We start from the raw sequence: 21,993 nt of genomic DNA, 5'->3' as shown, positions 1-21,993 counted from the left end.
AACAAGCTGAGGTAAAGTGAAAGCCGAGCTGTGATTGGCTGCATATGGGGAAATCTCTCCACTTTTTCTCTCACACAGTTTGATAAATCCGGGCCACTGTACAAGTCTTTTCTTTTATGCCACCTCCTGCTATGATTTTTTCTGTGTTCTGAATGGCAGCATATTCAAAAGAAAAACAGCAGCTACGGTATGTGCTCAGTTGTGACTAAGAATCTTCACTGCTTTTTCTCTCACAAGCTCCTCACACAGGGAGGGGGGGTTGGCTGTACAGCCAGAGCTCTAGCCCAGTCAGAAATCAGACAGAAATCAGGTGATGTTGTCTTGATGGGAGGGGCTGCTCTCACTGAGGAGACAACGTGGATCTAAAAACTGAATTTTTCTCTCACTTCCTGCATGTAAGTGACAGCTGAAAGAGGAAAACTGTTGTATATAGCTAATGAATGATATTTAGACAAATGCATAGGTTGGCGAGACGGAAAGAATGGGCTATGGATTTAGTTCCCCGGAGTACCTCTTTAACCCTTTAAGGACCCAGCCAATTTTCACTGTAGGACCCGGCCATTTTTTGCACATCTGACCACTGTCACTTTAAGCATTAATAACTCTGGGATGCTTTTACCTTTCATTCTGATTCCGAGACTGTTTTTTCGTGACATATTCTACTTTAACATGGTGGTAACATTTTGTGGTAACTTGCATCCTTTCTTGGTGAAAAATCCCAAAATTTTATGAAAAATTTGAAAATTTAGCATTTTTCTAACTTTGAAGCTCTCTGCTTGTAAGGAAAATGGATATTCCAAATAAAAAATGTTTTGGATTCACATATACAATATGTCTACTTTATGTTTGCATCATAAAATTGACGTGTTTTTACTTTTGGAAGACACCAGAGGGCTTCAAAGTTCAGCAGCAATTTTCCAATTTTTCACAAAATTTTCAAACTCACTATTTTTCAGGGACCAGTTCAGGTTTGAAGTGGATTTGAAGGGTCTTCATATTAGAAATACCCCACAAATGACCCATTATAAAAACTGCACCCCCCTAAAGTATTTATAATGACATTCAGTCAGCGTTTTAACCCTTTAGGTGTTTTACAGGAATAGCAGCAAAGTGAGGGAGAAAATTCACAATCTTCATTTTTTACACTCGCATGTTCTTGGGAGACCCAATTTTTGAATTTTTACAAGGGGTAAAAGGAGAAAATTTATACTTATGTTTGTAGCCCAATTTGTCTCGAGTAAGCACATACCTCATATGTCTATGTAAATTGTTCGGCAGGCGCAGTAGAGGGCTCAGAAGCGAAGGAGCGACAAGGGGATTTTGGAAAGTACGTTTTTCTGAAATGGTTTTTGGGGGGCATGTTGCCTTTAGGAAGCCCCTATAGTGAACAGCAAAAAAAACCATATGCCATACCATTTTGGAAACTAGACCCCTTGAGGAACGTAACAAGGAATTAAGTGAGCCTTAATACCCCACAGGTGTTTCACGACTTTTGCATATGTAAAAAAAAAAAAAATTTTTTCACAAAAATGTGTGTTTCCCCCCAAATTTCACATTTTTGCAAGGGTTAATAGCAGAAAATGCTATGGAGGTACCCCATAAGTTGACCTGAAGTGCACTACGGGCGAACTACAATGCTCAGAAGAGAAGGAGTCATATTTGGCTTTTTGAGAGCAAATTTTGCTCGGGGGGCATGTCGCATTTAGGAAGCCCCTATGGTGCCAGAACAGCAAAAAAACAAACAAAAACAAAACACATGGCATACCATTTTGGAAACTAGACCCCTTGAGGAACGTAACAAGGAATAAAGTGAGCCTTAATACCCCACAGGGGTTTCACGACTTTTGCATATGTAAAAAAAATTAAAAAATTCTTCACTAAAAATGTGTGCTTCCCCCCAAATTTCACATTTCTGCAAGGGTTAATAGCAGAAAAGACCCCCCAAAATTTGTATCCCCATCTCTTCTGAGTATGGAAATACCCCATGTGTGGACGTCAAGTGCTCTGCTGGCGCACTACAATGCTCAGAAGAGAAGGAGCGCCATTGAGCTTTTGGGAAAAAAATAGTTTGGAATGGAAGTCAGGGGCCATGTGCGTTTACAAAGCCCCCCGTGGTGCCAGAACAGTGGACCCCCCCACATGTGACCCTATTTTAGAAACTACACCCCTCACAGAATTTAATAAGGGGTGCAGTGAGTATTTACACCCCACTGGCGTTTGACAGATCTTTGGAACAGTGGGCTGTGCAAATGAAAAATTTAATTTTTCATTTTCACAGACCACTGTTCCAAAAATCTGTCAGACACCTGTGGGGCGTAAATGCTCACTGTACCCCTTATTACATTACGTGAGGGGTGTAGTTTCCAAAGTGGGATCACATGTGGGTATTTTTTTGCGTTTGTCAGAACCGCTGTAACAATCAGCCACCCCTGTGCAAATCACCAATTTAGGCCTCAAATGTACATAGTGCGCTCTCACTCCTGAGCCTTGTTGTGCGCCCGCAGAGCATTTTACGCCCACATATGGGTTATTTCTGTACTCAGGAGAAATTGTGTTACAAATTTTGGGGGTCTTTTTTCCTTTTAACGCTTGTGAAAATAAAAAGTATAAGGCAACACCAGCATGTTAGTGTAAATTTTTTTTTTTTTTACACTAACAAGCTGGTGTAGCCCCAACTTTTCCTTTTCATAAGGGGTAAAAGGAGAAAAAGCCCCCCAAAATTTGTAGTGCAATTTCTCCCGAGTACGGAGATACCCCATATGTGGCCCTAAACTGTTTCCTTGAAATACGACAGGGCTCCAAAGTGAGAGAGCTCCATGCGCATTTGAGGACTAAATTAGGGATCGCATAGGGGTATTCTACGCGTGATTCCCAAACAGGGTGCCTCCAGCTGTTGCTAAATTCCCAGCATGCCTGGACAGTCAGTGGCCGTCCAGAAATGCTGGGAGTTGTTGTTTTGCAACAGCTGGTGGCTCCGTTTTGGAAACACTGCCATACAATACGGTTTTAATTTTTATTGGGGGGGGGGGGGGGGACAGTGTAAGGGGGTGTATATGTTGTGTTTTACTCTTTATTATGTGTTAGTGTAGTGTTTTTAGGGTACAATCGCACTGGCGTGTTACGGTGAGTTTCCCGCTAGGAATTTGAGCTGCAACAAAAAATTTGCCGCCCAAACTTGAAGCAGGAAACTTACTGTAAGCCTGCCTGTGTGAATGTACCCTGTACGTTCACATGGGGGGGGGGGGGGGGGGGGCAAACCTCCAGCTGTTTCAAAACTATAACTCCCAGCATGTACTGACAGACCGTGCATGCTGGTAGTTGTACTTTTGCAACAGCTGGAGACACACTGGTTGGAAAACCTTCAGTTCGGTTCTGTTACCTGACTCAGTATTTTCCAACCAGTCTGCCTCCAGCTGTTGAAAAACTACAACTCACAGCATGTACTGGTCGCCGAAGGGCATGCTGGGAGATGTAGTTATGCAATAGCTGGAGGTACGCAACTACAACTCCCAGCATGCAGAGACAGCTGATTGCTGTTTGGACATGCTGGGATTTGCAGTTTTGCAACATCCGGAGGGCTACAGTTTTAGAGAACACTGCAAAGTGATCTCCAAACTGTGGTCCTCCAGCTGTTGCAAAACTACAATTCCCAGCATGCCCTGACAACAAACAGTTGTTTGGGCATGCTAGGAGTTGTAGTTTTGCAAGATCTGGAGGACTACAATTTAGGGACCACTATATAGTGGTCTCAAACTGTAGCCCTCCAGCTGTTGCAAAACTACATATTCCAGCATGCCCAAACACCTGTCTGGGCATGCTGGGAGTTGTAGTTTTGCAACATCTGGAGGGCTACAGTTAGAGACCACTGTATAATGGTCTCAAACTGTACCCTGCAGATGTTGCTAGGCAACTCACCGGCTTCCGTCGGATCCAGCCGCACGTCATCGCCGCCCGCCGATCTCTGTCGCCCGCCCGGATCGGTAAGTGGATCTTCAGCGCCGGTCCCCACCCTGCCCCGCCTATTGTAGGTGGGCAGGACCGGGAAAACGAAAGTAAACCCCCCCCGCCCCCTTACATTCTGGGTCACCGGGTCACTATAGACCCGTAATCGCGCAAATCGCAAGTGTGAATTCACTTGCGATTTGCCGCGTTCGTCGACATGGGGGGGGGGTCTGATGACCCCCCTGGGCATTTGCACGAGATGCCTGCTGAATGATTTCAGCAGGCATCCCGGTCCGATCTCCGCCCGGCGGGGACCGGAACTGCCCATGACGTAATTGTAGGTCATGGGTCCTTAACCCCTTAAGGACTGAGCCCTTTTTCACCTTAAGGACACATCTGACCACTGTCACTTTAAACATTAATAACTCTGGAATGCTTTTAGTTATCAATCTGATTCCGAGATTGTTTTTTCGTGACATATTCTACTTTAACTTAGTGGTAAAATTTTGTGGTAACTTGCATCCTTTCTTGGTGAAAAATCCCAAAATTTGATGAAAAATTTGAAAATTTTGCATTTTTCTAACTTTGAAGCTCTCTGCTTGTAAGGAAAATGGATATTCAAATTTTTTTTTTTTTATTCACATATACAATATGTCTACTTTATGTTTGCATCATAAAATTGACAAGTGTTTACTTTTGGAAGACACCAGAGGGCTTCAAAGTTCCGCAGCAATTTTCCAATTTTTCACAAAATTTTGAAACTCGCTTTTTTTCAGGGACCAGTTCAGGTTTGAAGTGGATTTGAAGGGCCTTCATATTAGAAATACCCCATAAATGACCCCATTATAAAAACTGCACCCCCCAAAGTATTCAAAATGACATTCAGTCAGCGTTTTAACCCTTTAGGTGTTTCACAGGAATAGCAGCAAAGTGAAGGAGAAAATTCACAATCTTCATTTTTTTACACTCGCATGTTTTTGTAGACCCAATTTTTGAATTTTTGCAAGGGGTAAAAAGGAGAAAATTTTTACTTGTATTTGAAACCCAATTTCTCTTGAGTAAGCACATACCTCATATGTCTATGTTAATTGTTCGGCGGGCGCAGTAGAGGGCTCAGAAGGGAAGGAGCGACAAATGGTTTTTGGGGGGCATGTCACATTTAGGAAGCCCCTATGGTGCCAGAACAGCAAAAAAAAAAACACATGGCATACCATTTTGGAAACTAGACCCCTCGGGGAACATAACAAGGGGTAAAGTAAACCTTAATACCCCACAGGTGATTCACAACTTTTGCATATGTAAAAAAAAAAAAAAATTCCCTAAAATGCTTGGTTTCCCAAAAGTTTTACATTTTTAAAAAGGGTAATAGCAGAAAATACCCCCCAAAATTTGAAGCCCAATTTCTCCCGATTCAGAAAACACCCCATATGGGGGTGAAAAGTGCTCTGCTGGCGCACTACAGGTCTCAGAAGAGAAGGAGTCACATTTGGCTTTTTTGAAGGAAATTTTGCTCTGGGGGCATGCCGCATTTAGGAAGCCCCTATGGTGCCAGGACAGCAAAAAAAAAAAAAACACATGGCATACCATTTTGGAAACTAGACCCCTTGGGGAACGTAACAAGGGGTAAAGTGAACCTTAATACCCCACAGGTGTTTCACAACTTTTGCATATGTAAAAAAAATAAAAAAAATTTTACCTAAAATGCCTCTTTTCCCAAAAATGTTACATTTTTAAAAAGGGTAAAAGCAGAAAATACCCCCAAAATTTGTAACACAATTTCTCCCGAGTACGGCGATACCCCATATGTGACCCTAAACTGTTGCCTTGAAATACGACAGGGCTCCAAAGTGAGAGCGCCATGCGCATTTGAGGCCTAAATTAGGGACTTGCATAGGGGAGGATATAGGGGTATTCTACGCCAGTGATTCCCAAACAGGGTGCCTCCAGCTGTTGTAAAACTCCCAGCATGCCTGGACAGTCAGTGGCTATCTGGCAATACTGGGAGTAGTTGTTTTGCAACAGCTGGAGGCTCCGTTTTGGAAACAGTGGCGTACCAGACGTTTTTCATTTTTATTGGGGAGGGGGGCTGTGTAGGGGTATGTGTATTTGTAGTGATTTTTACTTTTTATTTTATTGTGTGTTAGTGTTTTTAGGGTACAGTCACACGGGCGGGGGTTCACAGTAGTTTCACGCTGGCAGTTTGAGCCGCAGCTCAAACTTGCAGCCGGATACTTACTGTAATCCTCCGCCCATGTGAGTGTACCCTGTACGTTCACATTGGGGGGGGGGGGGGGGGGACGTCCAGCTGTTGCAAAACTACAACTCCCAGCATGTACGGTCTATCAGTGCATGCTGGGAGTTGTAGTTTTGCAACCGCTGGAGGCTCCGTTTTGGAAACAGTGGCGTACCAGACGTTGTCATTTTTATTGGGGAGGGGAGGGGGGGTTGTATAGGGGTATGTGTATACGTAGTGTTTTTTACTTTTTATTGTGTGTTAGTGTAGTGTTTTTAGGGTACACTCGCACGGGCGGGGGGTTCACAGTAGTTTCTCGCTGGCAGTTTGAGCTGCGACAGAAAATTTGCCGCAGCTCAAACTTGCAGCCGGATACTTACTGTAATCCTCCGCCCATGTGAGTGTACCCTGTACATTCACATTGGGGGGGGGGGGAACATCCAGCTGTTGCAAAACTACAACTCCCAGCATGTACGGTCTATCAGTGCATGCTGGGAGTTGTAGTTTTGCAACAGCTGGAGGCACACTGGTTGTGAAACACCGAGTTTGGTAACAAACTCAGTGTTTTGCAACCAGTGTGCCTTCAGCTGTTGCAAAAGCTACAACCCCCAGCATGTACGGACAGCGGAAGGGCATGCTGGGTGTTGTAGTTATGCAACAGCTGGAGGCATACTACTTTGGCTGGGGATGCTGGGGACTGTAGTTATGCAACAGCTGGAGACACACTGGTTTGCTACATAACTCAGTGTGCCTTCAGCTGTTGCAAAACTACAACTCACAGCAGTCACCGACAGCCAACGGGCATGCTGGGAGTAATAGTTATGCAACCAGCAGATGCACTACTACAACTCCCAGCATGCACTTTAGCTGTTGGTGCAAGCTGGGAGTTGTAGTTACACAACAGCTGAAGGTACACTTTTCCATAGAAAAAATGTGCCTCCAGCTGTTGCAAAACTACAAGTCCCAGCATGCCCATAAGGGCATGCTGGGAGTTGTGGTGGTCTGCCTCCTGCTGTTGCATAACTACAGCTCCCAGCATGCCCTTTTTGCATGCTGGGAGCTGTTGCTAAGCAACAGCAGGAGGCTGTCACTCACCTCCAACGATCCTCGCCGCACAGGTCAGTCCCTCGTCGTCTCCGCCGCGGCCGTCGCTCCTGGGGCCCCGATCCCAACATTGACGCTGGGGATCGGGGTCCCCAGCACCCGGGGTGCACGTCCCGCACCCGCTCACGTCCTCCGGAAGAGGGGCGGAGCGGGTTGCGGGAGTGACACCCGCAGCAGGCGCCCTGATTGGTCGGCCGGTAATCCGGCCGACGAATCAGGGCGATCGTGAGGTGGCACCAGTGCCACCTCACCCCTGCAGGCTCTGGCTGTTCGGGGCCGTCGGAGACGGCCCCGAACAGCCTGTAATTCCGGGTCACTGGAGACCCGATTGACCCGGAATCTGCCGCAGATCGCTGGACTGAATTGTCCAGCGATCTGCGGCCATCGCCGACATGGGGGGGCATAATGACCCCACTGGGCGATATGCCCCGATGCCTGCTGAACGATTTCAGCAGGCATCAGGCACCGGCTCCCCTCCGGCTAGCGGCGGGGGGGCCGGGATTTGACAGGACGTACTCAAACGTCCTGAGTCCTTAAGGACTCGGAAAAGGGGACGTTTGAGTACGTCCTGCGTCCTTAAGGGGTTAAGACCCAGGGTGTCGGGACGTAAGGTTACGTCATGGGTCCTGAACGGGTTAAGGTCAAAATGGGCTTGGTCCCAAGGGGTTAAAGGAAAATGGTCATCTGTTCACACACAATAAACCCAATACACTGGGTTATAGTGTGGGTGAACAGGTGATCTATGATAGATCTGTCCCTCCGAAGATCGGCATCCATCTTCAGTGAATTGCCGCTCAATATAAATATATACATTATCGCGGGTCATGTGAGCACTGCACCGACTGAGCGCTCACATCACACGCGACAATGAATATTCAAATTGAGCTGGCAGGCCCGTCTCCAGCACGCAACTCAATGAAGATGGATGCCGATATTAAGAGACAGATCTCCGGAGTTCAGGTGTAGTGGATTGATATGTACTAACATAAAAATACCAATATTAAAATGCCTATTTTTCCTATACTACATATAAAAAGTCTTCGCTGAACCTAACTGCTCCCATTTAGGAGTGGAACGTGACGGAGATAAAGGAATATGCGGGAGATTTAACCAATAACGTGCTTTTAACGCCCAATTTACACAACCCCTTTTTCAGACATCACTATCATCTATATAATACAGTCTCTTGCTGGTTTAATAAAGAAAGTATCAACCCAGCTGACAGGTGTCTGAGTGGTCTTTCTTAGCACATGCACTGCTGATAAAACTAATCAGGAAGGGGCAGATCTTCACTGGGTACTACCAGGATCTATTTCACAGGTATGTATTTAACCCATTAACCCTCATCGGTCTCCTGTTTACCCCCACTATAACCCAGTGTATTGGATTTAGTGGTGGATGAACAGATGACAAAATGACCGTTTTCCTTTAAAAGGTAAAGTGGAAAAATAAAATGCAAAAATTAAAATTGAAAAACGTCATTTTGTTCAGATTGATACATATATGAATCAAATTTTTCACAAATGAATAAAGGTGTGTGTGTGTGTTTGTGTGTGTGTGTCCCCACATATATATAGTTTTTAAGTCCTTGGTAACATTACCTTTACACCAGGATGTTTAATTAATAGCTATAAACTTTTGGTGACCTCCTTGCCTGGCACATGTTATTTTCCTCCTAGTCCCTGTATCCTGGAAACTTTCCACACATTCCAGACATATTAAGCGGGAAGGAGGTAGGACGCATGCGCACTGTACTGTTGTGTTCCGCGCGTTGACGTCACTTTCCAGTCAGACCTGGAGCTAAAATCCTGAACAGGCGGCGTTTACCACAACAGAACTGATGGGCAAAGACCGGAAAGGGGCGGGGACTCTGTTACCATTGGCTAACACTTCGGGTAGCTTCACGAGCACAGTGAGGCGTGGAACGCAAAAGCTATGTTGTCATTGGTTGGCGGCTGTGAAGGTTTTGTGACGTCAGCTTCCTGGTCATAGCAAAGTGGGGAGCAGTAGCGGAGAGTGTGTACGAACTCTACAGTAAGGTGAGCGACTCTAAGGGAATCTTATAGTTAGTTACCTGAGCTGCTATGGAGTTAGTGTCTACAATGTTTTTCCTTTAAATTAGTTGAGTCCTTTATATATATATATATATATATATATATATATATATATATATATATATATATATATATATATATAGTGTGTAAGTGAAAGGCTGATTAACCGAAGTCTATATGTATATATTATACTCTGTTTTTGGTTTGTTACCTTATTTTTTCCTGTGGATATGGCATAGTATACTATCTTCAGTGATGACAGAAAAATCACTACAGGTGTGATCAGAGCCATACAGATCCTGCTCCAAGACACGTAGCAGATAACGCTGCAGATTTTTTATGGCTGCATTCACATTGAGATTTTTACCTTCATCTAGCGTTCATATTTTATACTTAAAATCGTATAAAATTGTATTTCTAGATGTATCCATTGACTCCTATTGTTAAATGATCCCACATATGCACCAGTTTTGGTCTGTTGGATGGAAAATCCATACCAGTTTTATTTTTATTTATTTTTTTGTCCCTATTCAAAAACTGACTTAAGTTGTAACTTGGTTTGTAATGTTTTTCCCTTTTACTGTCTGTAAATTGCATTGGATTGTCTAACTGTAGGTTTCAGTTTGTATTGTACACAATTTTTTTTTTAAATACATGAGCAGTGGCTTTAAATCTAGCAATATTGAGAAATATTCAATCAGTTGTCCTGCTAACCTTTTGTAGAGTGTCAAAGTTTCATTCAATAACATTACACTAAAGGAAAACTGTCAGCTTACTCCCCCAGCACTAACCAGTGGTACTGGCTGGTAGTGTGGTGGACGCTGATCAGTTTGATGCTTACCATGCCTGGATCCGCTGCGCCGTTTGGCCGTAATCTTCTATTTTCGGTATATGCTAATTAGGTGCTAACTTGTACCGGCCGCCTAACTGGCACTCTAACGTCAGCAGTTCTGGCCGCAGCGCCACCTAGCTCATCAATATTCCTGCCCTCCCTCCGCCTCTCCCTCTTCTCCCCGAGGGAGGGGAGGAATATTGATGAGCTGGGCGGCGCTGCGGCCAGCAGCACTGACGTCAGATTGCCAGCTAGCCCAGCCGGTGCAAGTTAGTACCTAATCAGCATATACCGAAAATAGAAGATGGCGCGGTGGATTCGGGCACGGTAGGCATCAAACTGATCAGCGTCCCCCGCACTACCAGCCAGAACTGCTGGTTAGTGCGGGGGGGGGGGGGGGGGGAGCAATCTGACAGTTTTCCTTTAGTGTAATGTTATTGAATTATACTACACAGATCTTCTGTTATCAGCTGAGATGTCCTATCACACCAGGGCTGGTTCTGCCTATAGGCAAAATAGGCAGCTGTCTAGAGCGCCCTCTTGATGGGGGTGCTGCTCTGCCCACTGCAAGAATGTTAGTAACCATCCAGCATCTGAAGCACCCACCGCTCAACCTAAGCATCTGCCCATCCAGAACCACTGTTGTGTGAGGAGGGGGTTTGTTAAAATGTGTCACCCCAGTAGTAAGGTGAGGCATGTCAAAGGGCAGTGCCAATGGGAGGGGTCAAGGAGCGGCAAAATTAGTTTTCGCCTTTGTGGCAATAATCCTTCAACCAGCCCTGCATCACACTCACTGAAAGCGCAACTCCTGGTTTTGCCCCAACACTCCTGTCTGCTCAGGATAAGATCATTGATGTGAAGCTTGTATTACTGCTCTCTAAATTTTAACTCCTTAGGGACACAGCCCTTTTTGGCCTTGAGGATTTTCATTTTTGTGTTTTTTTCCCTTTTCCCCTCGTCTTCATAACCGATACTGATAATCTGCGACCTTTCAGGCCGATAGCCAATAACTTATACCAATATTCCGGTATAAGTTATCCACTATTTCACCCCCACCCGGCCCCGCAGCTCAATGATTTAAAGCGGGCACTTTAAATCAATGAACTGCAGCGGCTTTTGCGGGGCCAGAGGCCGCTGCCCGCTTCTCTCCCCCCTGCTTGTCCTGGGTTCCTCCCTAGTCCAACCACCACCGCTGCCCTATCGCCTCCCCCATCCCCGGTTTTATAATTACCTGTGCCCGGGGTCTGCGCTACTTCTGGCTCCGGCGGCGTCCTGAGCTGTCACTGTGCGCACTGACGGTGACGTCGCGTTGAGGACGTCACTCGTCATTGCGCTGCGCAGCGCGCTGGATGCCACAGGAGCCAGAAGTAGCGCGGGCCCCGGGAACAGGTAATTATAAAACTGGGGATGGGGGAGGCAATGGGGTGGCGGCGGTGGTCTCTGGCCGGGGAGGCGGGGCGGGGCATTATCGGCAAGGTAATTGCCGATACCGATAATGTCCACAATCGTGAATATCAGCCGATAATATCGGCCAAACCGATAATCGGTCGATGCCTACTACAGACCCATATGAGGGCTTTTTTTTTTTTGCACAGCCAATTGTTCTTTATGTTCTCTTAAAATCTACGGCAAAACCAATTATTTGGTAATTTTTTGGGGTTTTCTTTTTATGCAATGCAGTTCATGGTAAAAGTGACATGTTCTACCTTTTCTGTGGGTCAATATGACTAAACTGATACTCACCTTTACACACTTTTCTATTAATGTACTAGTTTTGAAAAAACTTTATAATTTTTTTTTTTTTAACAAAATTAGTATGTTTAAAATTGTCCCCTTCTGACTACTATAACTTTATTTTAATTTTTTTTCTCCCATATACAGGGCTGTATGAGGGTTAATTTTTTTTTTTTTTTGGCCCGTGATTTGTAGTTTTTATCAGTACCACTTTTGTGTATGTGATCTTTAAATTTTTTTCCCCTGGGATGTAATGTGACCTCAAATTAGCAATTTCATAATTTAATTTTTTATTTTTATTTTTTTTACCCCTTGAAGTGTACCCATCAGATCCAACAAAAAAATTTTTCTCTAATATATCACTCAGTACCTAATCCTGACCATGTACATCAAATTTGTAAGTGTCTAACACCTTAATTTTTTTTTTATTACAATTTTAATATAGCTCACTAGTGTGAATTCTTCTCAAAGCGAGGGGGCGTGGCCTCACTGTGCAGGTCTCTGCCCCCTCCCTCAGTATGCTGTCTGCTCACATCTCCCCTAGCATTAGCAAAACTACAACTCCCAGGATGTCCTCACTGACAGTAGCGGGACACAAGCTGACAGTGGGAGGATTTTTCCGCCAGCTGTGAGCCTTCACTCACAGCTGTCAATCAAGGAAGTGTGTCCATGACATAGGTGATGACCCATGGACACAGCAGGACTAGTGTGTCCAAGCAGACAGGGGGGGCAGTTGTTTGACTGGCTTTTTCAGTATGAAATACTGAAAATTTTCTAATTAAAGCAATTGCAAAACCTATTCCCCTCAGGGCTGAAGAAGTGCATTAAGTGCAGGGTGAGTTTGTGTGCAGGGACAGGTAGGAGGTTAAAAAAAAAAAGATAATAATCATTTCCCCGGACCCCCTAATAGGTCTTCAAGGGTTCACTGCAGATTTTGCAGCGCGACCTGGGCCCTATTAGGGTTTCTGGGAGCTGCATCCCCCCCCCCCTTTTTTTCCCCACCCCGTCACGACAGCACCACCAGAGAGATGGACTCCTCTCCCAGGGACAGGAAACCCGAAGCTTAAAAGGAAGTGCATCTCGCCCAGGCCCCAGTGGTTTCCTGTCCCTTGGGAAACTTGGAGCTGATCCATCTTCTGGATGGATGCTGGTGGAGGGGGCCTTGGAAGCAATGTCCCACGAAGTTGGGATGGAGGGTTCCCCTTAATGGCCCTTGGTTGGGAGCCTTTCCAGTGTGCCCCCAGCCTGGTAGTTGTACCATCCACCCACTCCATCTGCTGACCATATCTCCTGCGCTGCGCCGGCCCATAGTTCGGGTTTAGGCGCACAATTCGATACCTGTACTGGTGCTTTAAATCATCTGTGGGGGATGCGGTGAGTTCCGGGGCCGCTGTGGAGTCTTGTAGTGTACTCCGATGGCTACGGCCATGTTGGGGGCGGAGCTATGAAGATCACATGAGCGGCAACTTACAGAATGTGACGGCTGGTAGAGGAATCAGGCTGGAGACCGGAAGTGATGTCAGACGCCGGTCTCCAGGAGGGGAGGGGCGGCAATTTTAAAAGAGGAAATCCTCTGTTCTGCTCCCTTGCCTTCTCGTGTGCACTGGACAGCCAGCTTATTGTTTAGCAAACTTCCAGGAGGGAGGGTGGTCAGCATGAGCCCCCTGGAGGATGTGGGCAAGCAGGATCATCCAGAGTTTTCTCCCCGGATCCCTTTCTTGGTATTCATGGTCTATGTGCTTTTTTTTTTTTTATTTATTTTTTTTTTTTTTTTGAAGGATAGTTAAATTATTATAAATTTTTTTTTTTTTTTTTTGTGGGATTTGCATATGAAGTCATCTAAAAAGACTACGTATAGAGTGTGTGCTATCTGCAGAGCAAGTTTAGCTGCAGATTATAACAAACCTAACTCTTTCCTGTATAAATAAAATAATGATGGCAGATACCCCGAACCTGTTGCAACAAATTCAAGAAATGGTTAAGAAACAGATAGGAGTCTCTATTAAAGGGATATTACTATCTACCGTCTCCACTCCCCAGCCTACAGCTACCACTTCTTTTCCCATAAGAGGATGAAGAAGGGTTAGTCACGGTTCATTCAGAATCAGGTGTATGTGTATATATGTGGGAGGGGGGGAATTATATGCCTGTTTCTATATATTCTTGCAGATATTAGTAAATTTGAGTAGCCGTATTATTCCAGTGATGCAGTTGCAAATCAAAAAATGTTGCAGTATCTTGTAATACCTTTTTTATTGGACTAACAGAATTTTGTTAGTCCAATAAAAAGGTATATAGTGTGTCTGCAGGAGAGGAGTCCCTTTCCTCAGATGAGGATTTATTGGGCAAGCCTGCCTTCCTTATGGAAGATACGGACCAGCTAGTCAAGGAAGAAAGATCAGCTATGGGTCTAGAGGAGCAGAAAGAGTCCAAATCAATACAGGACATAATGTTTGAGGGACTGGAAGTAAGGAAGCATAGAGTATTTCCCATACACAGAACAATGTCCCAATTAAATAAAAAAGGAATGGGAAAACCCCGACAAGAAATTATTTATTCCAAGGGCCTTAAAGAGAAAGTACCCCTTTGATGATTCAGATACAAAAAAAACTGTAATAGAGCTCCAAAGATTGATGTAGCCATTTCAAAAATTTCTAGGAAAGGTGCCTTACCCTTTGAGGATCTCGAGGTAATAAAAGTAGTGCTGGGCGAAATTTTTTTCCTTTTAAATGGTGGTTGGATGTTAAAATTCACACTATGGGTCTGGATTGGAAATGCCCTTCTCCTGTACTAATTACTACAGATTCTAGTCTATGGGGATGGGGTGCTCATATGGGTTCTAGTGATGTTCAGGGTTCCTGGGATTTAGATATCGCTAGCTATTCCTCAAATTATAGGGAATTGCTAGCTATTAGAGATGAGCGAACATGCAGTAAATTTGATTTGTCACGAACTTCTCGGCTCGGCAGTTGATGACTTTTCCTGCATAAATTAGTTCAGCTTTCAGGTGCTCCGGTGGGCTGGAAAAGGTGGATACAGTCCTAGGAGACTCTTTCTTAGGAATGTATCCACCTTTTCCAGCCCACCGGAGCACCTGAAGGCTGAACTAATTTACGCAGGATAAATCTTCAACTGCCGAGCCGAGAAGTTCGTGACGAATCAAATTTACTGTAAGTTCGCTCATCTCTACTAGCTAACTTGCGTCCCCTTCAGTCTCTAGGTCCTTCCATTCAGGGGACAAATGTAAAAAATTATGTCTGACAACACTACTGCAGTTTCCGCTATCAATAGACAAGGCACCACAAAGAGTAAAAGTTTAATGGAGTTGTCTTTTCAGATTATATCCTTGGCAGAAGCACAAATAAACTCCATCATAGCGGTTCATCTCAAGAGAGATCTGAACTTCAGAGCGGATTATCTCAGCCGTCACCAGATATCTCAAGGGGAATGGCAATTGAACCCGAAGGTATTTTGGAAAATTCTCACTCTGGGGGAAACCACAGAGAATTATTTGCCACAAGAAAAAACTGTCAAGTGAGGAAATTCTGTCCCCAGTGGACAAGCCTCTAGCAGTAGATGCTCTATCACAGTTATGGACTTGGGATCTAGCATATGCCTTTCCACCCTTAATTCTTATTCCCTGAGTGATCAAAAAGATCAGGGAGGACAAGGCCACAGTAATTCTTATAGCCCCCTTTTGGCCTCGGAGAGCCTAAGGAATATGTCAATCACGAATCCTTGCGTGCTTCTGGATCTACAGGATTTACTAGTACAGGGCCTGGCTTTTGAGAGGATGATACTTAAAGCTCAAGGCCTTTCAGAAGCAATAATCACCACCCTTCAAGCAAGTAGGAAGCCAGTCACCAATAAAAATCTATGTTAGAATATGGAAGAAATATATGGAAATATGTAATTTCTCAACAATAGATCCGAGAAACCTAATATTGCATCCATTCTTGAATTCCTGCAAAAAGGGTTTGAAAAGGTCTGAGAGCAGCTACATTGAAAGTTCACATCTCGGCTCTAGGAGCTTTGTTCAGCCAGAAAATCGCAGACCACCCATGGGTCGTAAGGTTCATTAAGTCGGTTAAGAGATTACAGCTAACAAAACAAGTTTGGGTTCCTCCGTGTTGTTCTTAATTCTCTATTGTTCTTTAATTCTCTATGCTTACATCCGTTTGAACCTTTATCTTCAATCCCTCTTAAAATATTGACTAAAAAAAAAACAGCACTTTTAGTGGCTGTAACTTCGGCCAGAAGAGTGGGGGAGATTGCAGCTTTATCTGCGAATCCACCTTATACTCAAATATTGGATGATAGTTTTGATGAGACCGGACCCTTCTTTCATGCCTAAGGTAGTGTCCTCACTTCATACTTCTCAAGATATTGTTCTACCTTCCTTTTGCAACCAACCATCCAATGAGACAGAAGAAAAATTTCATACGTTGGACGTGCGTAGGTATATCATTGAATACCTTCAAATGACTAAGCCTTTTAAGAAGACCGACAGACTGTTTTGTTCAAATTTCTGGTCCAAATAAAGGAGACAAAGCCAATAGTGAATCTATCTCTTGGTGGATTAGAAAAGCAATCACTTCAGCCTACATTTCAGCAGGGTTAACCCCTGCTGCTGGATTGAGGGCACATTCAACTAGAGCCATTGCATCATCCTGGGCAGAGTTTAGGGGAGCCTCTATTCAACAAATATGTAGGGCAGCCACATGGTCTTCCCCTCACACCTTCTACCGCCATTACAGGCTGAGCTTGGGTGCCTCTTCTTCCCTATCCTTCGGTCATAAGGTTCTGCAGGCTGTGGTCCCACCCTAGGTTTCTCTGGTATTCTCTCTGATGGTGCTGTCGTGACGGGGTAGAAAGCCGGAAATTACACACCGGTAATTCTGTTTCCTCGTAGTCACGACAGCACCACAACCTATTTCCACCCTTTCTTTTTCACCGACACCGGGTTATGCACATTGGTGATATATATATAAGAAAAAAAGAGGAAACTATATTTTATATTTGCTCTTTTCTTCTTATGGTGTTGGTTATTCTTATGGAATTAAAATATTGTATTAAATGTACTAGCCAGTTGGAAGTGTTTTTCTAGGTCTCGGTAATTCACTGGGGCCTGGGTGAGATGCACTTCCTTTTAAGCTTTGGGTTTTTTACTGTACCTGGGGGAGGAGTCCATCTCACTGGTGGTGCTGTCATGACTACGCGGAAATTACCGGTGAGTAATTTATTTTTATTTCCCCCCCCCCCCCCAATTTATAATCACACACCGTTATACCGTATTTATCGGGGTATACACAACACAGCGGCCTATAACACGCACTCTCATTTTACCAAGGATATTTGGGTAAAAATATGCGCCGTGCCGTGCAGCGCATGGCAACGACGCAGGGGACGCACACCGGAGGCCTGAAGCAGCGCGGACCCGACCCCGGCAACAGGTAATTATGCAACCGGGGATGGGGGGAGGCAACGGGGCAGCGGCATCGGCAATGGGTGTCGCTGCCCCTTCTCTCCCCCTGGCTATCGGCACCGCTGCCCATTCTCTCCCCCTGTCTGTCGGCGCTGCTGCCCCATTGCCGGCGCCGCTTCTCTCCCTCTGGCTATCGCCGCCGCTGCCTGTTTTCTCCCCCTGTCTGTCGGCGCCGCTGCCCCATTGCCGGCGCCGCTTCTCTCCCTCTGGCTATCGGCGCCGGCACCGATAGTCAGGGGGAGAGAACGGGCAGTGGCGCCGATAGCCAGGGGGAGAGAAGGGGCAGCGGCACCCATTGCCGGTGCCGCTGCCCCGTTGCCTCCCCCCATCCCCGGTTGCATAATTACCTGTTGCCGGGAGAGAAGGGCTGGCAGCAGGGCTCTAGACCCCAGGGCAGGCAGGGGCAGAGAAGCCGGCAGCGCTGGCTGTCTCTGCACCTGCAAAGCCGCTGCAGTTAATTGATTTTAAAGCGCCCGCTTTAAATCATTGAACTGCAGCGGCTTATCGGCGTATAACATGCAGATAGACTTTAGGCTAAAAATTTTAGCCTAAAAAGTGCGTGTTATACGCCGATAAATACGGTATATAAGTTACACCAAATTGATACACTACACACTTCCCCGTCCCCCCCCCTCTCCCCCCGCCACCGTAGAAAGAAAAGGTGATGGCCCACCGGGCATTTTCGGCATAGGATGCATAAGCTTTACTTGCCTCCGACTCCGAATCTGCCAGTGAGGACAAGGAAGATCCTATTTTTCTGTGTTCTTCTTCCTCCTCATCTTGCAGGTTTATCTTAGGGGATACGATGTCTAGGGGCGGAGTACCCCTTTAAGGACACAGCCACATTTTTTTTTTTTTTTTTACATTTTTGAATCTGACCTGTGTCACTTCATGTATTTATAACTCTAGATGCTTTTAGTTAGCTTGATTCTGAGAGTTTTTTTTTTTCCCATGACATATTTTCTTCTTTAAGATGTGGTATACTTGCATCATTTATTTGTGAGATAAACGACATATTGACATGTATACTTAATGTCGGCATTACAGAGTAGACATGTTTTTGCTTTTTAACCCCTTAAGGACACAGCCCATTTTGACCTTAAGGACATAGGCAATTTTATTTTTGTGTTTTTCGTTTTTTTCCTCCTTTCCTTAAAAAATTCATAACTTTTATATTTCCATTCTCAGACCCATATGAGGGCTTGTTTTTTGCGTAACCAGATGTACTTAGTAATAACATCACTCATTTTGACCCTAAAATGTATGGTAAACCCAAAATTGTTTTTTGTGTAAAGAAATTTAAACGAAAATCATAATTTTGCAAATTTGGGGGCTTTCGTTTTCGCGCTATACATTTTGCGGTAAAAATTAAATGTTTTCTTTCTTCTATGTGTCTTTACGATTAAAATGATACCAATGGTTACATACATTTCTATTATTGTACTGCTTTTAAAAAAAATCTCCAACTTTTTTTTACAAAATCAGTGTGTTTAAAATTGCCCTATTTTGACCACCTCTAACTTTCTTGTTTTTCCGTATTCAGGGATGTGAGAGGGCTCTTTTTTTGTGCCATGATCTGTAGTTTTGTTTTGGGACCACATTTGCGTATATATGTGACTTTTTGATCGCTTTTTATAATTTACGTCCTATAGTTTACGCCGTACGGGATCATTAACATTATATATTTATAGTTCGGAGATTTACGCACGCAACAATACCAAATATGTTTGTTTATGGGTTTTTTTTAATGCTTTTTTGTATTATGGGGAATAAGGTGGTTTTAAACTTTATTGGGAGTGTGTTTTTTTTTTTTTTTTTTTTTTTTTTTTTTTTTTTTTTTTTGTTCCCATAGGGGACTATTTATAGCAATCATTAGATTGCTAATATGGTTCAGTGCTATGAATAGGGCATAGCACTGATCAGGATTATCTGCGATCTTCTGCTCTGGTCTGCTGAAAGGCAGATCAGTGCAGAAGACCCTGGGAAACGGACGGAGGCAGGTGAGGGGACCTCCATCCGCCATCTTGGCTGATCTGATCCCCTGCAACGGGGCCCCGGGCGATCAGATCAGCCATTATAAGATAAGCAGATGCTGTGATCTGTATTGATCACGGCATCTGAGGGGTTAATGGCAGACATCTACACGATCGCTGATGTCCGCCATTATTGGGGGGGTCCTCGGCAGCTGACAGCTGGAACCCGCCGGGAATGAAGCGAGCGCATCTCCCGCACTCGCGTCACAGCCGCGCCGTAAATGTATGGCGCTAAGTGACCCTATGCAGCGCCGTACTGCAGCGGTGCATGTCCTTAAGGGGTTAAGGACATTAGAGGGCTTCAAAGTTTAGCAGCAATTTTTCACGAAAATTGGAAAATCTGAATTTTTTTTTTTTTTTTTTTGTAGGGACCAGTTCAGTGGATTTGAGGGGCTTTCATAAATGACCGCATTATAAAAACTGCACAACTCAAATATACAAAATTACATTCAGAAAGTTTAACTCTTTAGATGTTTCACAGGAATAGCAGAAGTGGAGGAGAAAACTCAAAATCTCCATCCATTTTTATTTTTTTTTATTTTTTTTATTTTATACTACCATATTATTGTATCCCGAAATTTTGTATTTTTACAAGGGGTGAAAGGAGAGAGAGCCCCTCAAAATTTGTAACCTAATTTCTCCCGAATACTTAAATATACCCCATCTTCGGACATAAAGTGCTCTGCTGGCGTATGGCAAAGCTCAGAAGGGAAGGAGCGACATTTCGCTTTTGGAGAGGGAATTTGGCTGGAATAGTATTTTGGGGGCCATGTCTCACTTGCAAAGCCCCCCATGGGGCCAGGCCAGTTGAAACCCCCTTCAAGTGACACTATTTTGGAAACTACACCCCTCAAGGTATGTAATAGAAGGTTTAGTGAGCGTTTACACCCCAGAGATGTTTGACACACTTGGGGTGTAAATGCAGGCCGGAAATTTTTACACTAAAATGCTGGTGTAAGCTCTAATTTTTCTTTTTTTTTTTTTACAAGGAGTAAAAGGAGAAAAAGACCCACAATTTGTAACCCTATTTCTCTAGACTATGGAAATGCCCCATATGTGGACGTAAAGTGTGCAGCGTGTGCATGGATTTTGGCTGGAATAGTTTTTTGGGTGCCATGTCGCACTTACAAAGCCATGACAGTGGAAGCCCCCCTCATGTAACCCCATTTTGGAAACTACACCCCCCTCAAGAAATAGAGGGTTTAGCGAGCAGTTATGCAACAACTGGAGTCTCTCTCCCTCTCTCCCTCTCCTAAACATACAACTACAAACAAGAAGCAGTAACGTTATAAGAATTAACTAAGATTGTGACGATCATTGAGGACCAGGGGGCAGAGTTCATTGAGTCTCATTATCCATTTAGCCTCAGCTTCTAGCAGAAGCGCATGTCTATCCCCACTCAACCTAGGGGGATTAACCCTCTCCACACCGGTGAATCTCAAGACTGAACCATCTCCTCTGGTGTTCCATTATGTGGAAAATCAACCTGGGGGCACCTTTTCCCATTTTAATTGAGTAAAGTTGTTCTTGAATTCTAATAAGTAGCTGAAGTAATTATTTTTTTTTATTTATTTATTTTTTTTCATTTTTTCTTTCCCCCTACGTAGTAGAGCCCACAGGGGCAGGGCAGAACAGATTATACAAAACGTAAATTGATCTACAGGTAATGAAATCCCTAATACTGTGGGTGACTCCACCAAACTAACAATTTTGGCCCTGCATATAAAAAAATAAAAATGTAATTTAAATAATGATACAATAAATAAAAAAAAACAATAGACTGGGCAACTTGGGTTAGGATATCGGAAGTAGAAATTTGTCTATGTATGTGGTAACACAACTCTCAACATTGCACCGTGGGGGAGACGAGACGAGGAAGTTAGGGAGCATGTCAAAGCTATCGGTAACTTCTGGCCACCACTAATAAGCTAATGCTGCTTTCATACTATAGATTCTCCGTTTTAAAGATCCGCTATAATGACCCGTAAACAAAACCATTTAAAAAACGTCCGTTTCAAAATCCCATTATAGTCTATGGGATTTTTACATTACCCGTTTTAACCCGTCATAGCTTGTTATTAATTACGAACGTTATTTTGTGACTGGACAAAGTGTGAATGCACTATTTCTCCAGTCAAAAAATAACGTCCGTTATTAATAACTGGCTATGACGGGTTAAAACGGGGAATGTAAAAATCCCATAGACTATAATGGGATTTTGTAACGGCTGTTTTTAATGGTTTTGTTAATGGATCTTTTAAAACGGAGAATTCTGTAGTGTGAAAGCAGCCTTACTTGATAGGTGTGTTATAAACACTAAAGGGTAGGGACCCAGACCCTGACGTAGCCATGCACGTACTAACATAACCTAAAACACACCAAGTTCAACAAATAGATACAAAATGTAAGTCCTACAAAAACTACAAGAGAATCGATTTGTCATTGAAACCCAGTGGGCCCAGAGCATTAAGTCTCAGGAACCACCGTGTCTCGTTCTGGAGCAGGTGGTTACCTCTATCGCCACTATTACTCAGGATCCACACACCTTCAAATAATGGTGTTGATAGAGGTAAACA

General features: G+C 44.1%; 1 protein-coding gene across 2 annotated transcripts in view; it reads left to right on the top strand.

Annotated features, from left to right (window-relative positions):
* The first annotated feature begins 9,172 nt into the window (after nucleotides 1-9,172).
* Nucleotides 9,173-21,993, top strand: part of FRMD8 (FERM domain containing 8) — a 134,414-nt gene continuing 121,593 nt past the window's right edge. Inside the window, exon 1 of one of the 2 annotated variants that reach the window (XM_056527078.1) lies at nucleotides 9,173-9,318. The gene's annotated coding sequence lies outside the window, so the exon portion shown is untranslated. The remainder of the gene's footprint in view (nucleotides 9,319-21,993) is intronic. The other variant, XM_056527079.1, reaches the window with a different exon arrangement.

The sequence above is a fragment of the Hyla sarda genome, chromosome 6 (assembly GCF_029499605.1).
Source record: "Hyla sarda isolate aHylSar1 chromosome 6, aHylSar1.hap1, whole genome shotgun sequence".
In the NCBI taxonomy this organism is placed as follows: Eukaryota; Metazoa; Chordata; class Amphibia; order Anura; family Hylidae; genus Hyla; species Hyla sarda.
Note: the sequence above shows the minus strand (reverse complement) of the source record. Positions and strands in the feature narration are given on the sequence as shown.